Consider the following 2,073-nt stretch of genomic DNA (forward strand, 5'->3'; position numbering starts at 1 on the left):
GATTATGTTCTTTTTCTTTAGTTGAGTTATCGTATTTAGTCTTATGGGTTTGTTATGATTTTTAGTTATAATTAAATCAAATTAAAGATAATTTAATGATTTAATTTAATAAAAAAATTATAAAGAATAATCAACATTTAATTATATTTAATTAATTGAGAAATTAATTAAATAAAAGGATTAAATTTAAAGATTTAATTAAGGTTCTAATTTTGGCATATTTATATTTATTTTATTTAATAATAATTTATTTAGGAGTTTCATTTTAATAATAAACTCTAAATAATATTATTAGTTGAATTAATAAATATATTATTAAAAATGTCTCGTGAATTAACAAAAGAGTGAAAGAAATTGATTTATTAAAGATATTTTAATTAAATTGCAAAAGGTTGCATATGAAAATAAAAATATAATAAAGTAATAAAGGAAAAGGGGTTTTACGTGATTGCACAATCAAAACCCTAATTTGGGGAAAAACTCTTTATTAGAAAATTAGAGTTCATTTCCCCATATTGAGATTTGGAGGAGCCATTTTCCAAGAAGAGGGTTTCGAAGGAAAAAGAGAATCTCTTGCAAGCTCTGTGTGTTCCTTGTTTTAGCATTAGATCTAGGTAGGATCTTGTGGGTTTTACAGAGTAGATTCGTTCTTAAATAATGTATGTCTTCTCTATGTCTGATTGAAATTATTTTAGATTATATTCAGGTTGAAACCCTTGTGTATGAATGTGATTGTTCTTCATTTTTTAAAACCTTTGTAAATTAATAGAAATTAGAAAACCTCATTTTGTAAACTTAGAGATTGGTGTTTTGTTGCAGGTAGGGTTTGGAAAGAAGTCAAATTTTGAGATGTGAAATTTGATTGGTTAATCATGCTTTTCCTATTATATATGTATAAGAAATTTTATATAAAAAATATGGTAATAAAAATTACCACAGTAAAACATTTACTATGATAATTTTTATTGCATATTACTCATTGAAAAAAAAATGTGAAAGTGCGTACGATTGGAGGGGGGAGGGGGCAATGTTTTATGTTTTTGAAAAATATTTATAAAAATAAAATAAAAAATTATTAGGGGGTGAGGGAGCAGAACAGCCCACGGGCTCTAAAAAATATGGTAAGTTTTGTTAATTTAGTTTTTTGTATTTAGTATTTTTAAAAATATTGAATTTTAAATAGGTTTTTTATAATATTTAATACTAATTATCATTTATTAAATTATTTAATAATTGTTATTATTATTATTATTTTTTAGAGGGGTAAATGCTTTGACCTGGAGCTATGAACCAGTGAGGCCACAAACGGGGGACCTCATCCCCATGAGATTTGAACCTTGATGACAAGGATAACAACACAACAACTTAACCATCACAATATGCCACTATTGGCAAAAATTTGGACCATTTCTCGATTTATGCGTGTCATCCTTGCGCAAGGGCCATGCTAATCTTCTCTGTATCGTTCCAATTTTATCGGATGTCTCCGAAGAGACAATAATTGTTATTATTAATAAATAACTGAATATTATTTATTACTAATTGATAATAATAATAATTATTAATTTAATAATTAGTATTAGATTTTAATTAATGTTTAATTGAAGATTTGCATAAATGGAATTAGTTTTATCATTTGTGTGTGTGTGTGTGTGTGTGTGTGTGTGTGTGTGTGTGTGAGAGAGAGAGAGAGAGAGAGAGAGAGAGAGAGAGAGAGAGAGAGAGAGAGTGTCATATTGATCATTATAATTCAATTGGAAAATTGATGTTTTTTAATAAAGCTTGGATTATGCTTAGACAAGTCAATTAAAATGAATATGACTTTTAATACTAGGGGATTTTTATTACATCTTTTGATAATTCAAAAACCTTAGTAAAATTGATACTTTGGAAGAATGAAAACTAAAACTCTGATTGTATATCAAACCTTGTGTCTTGAAAATGAAAATGAAAACTTGAAAACCTATAAGTGAAAATGGAACTTTTGTGTTTTCAAACCCTGATGAGTTATGAAAGTTAAATTTTTTTGTACTTTATGTGATGTGTGGTCTACTGAGGTTGGGTTTGGGTTGA

The 2,073-nt window shown here is 26.6% G+C and overlaps 1 non-coding gene across 1 annotated transcript; it reads right to left on the reverse strand.

The window, feature by feature from the left end:
* Positions 1-1,393: 1,393 nt before the first annotated feature.
* On the reverse strand, positions 1,394-1,496 carry LOC149572202 (U6 spliceosomal RNA). Its single transcript, XR_016361357.1, has one exon. It is a non-coding gene; the product is annotated as a U6 spliceosomal RNA (small nuclear RNA).
* Between the last annotated feature and the right edge of the window lie 577 nt (positions 1,497-2,073).

The sequence above is a fragment of the Cupressus sempervirens genome, chromosome 2 (assembly GCF_028749045.1).
Source record: "Cupressus sempervirens isolate cs-2001-9-10 chromosome 2, ASM2874904v1, whole genome shotgun sequence".
NCBI classification, from domain to species: Eukaryota; Viridiplantae; Streptophyta; class Pinopsida; order Cupressales; family Cupressaceae; genus Cupressus; species Cupressus sempervirens.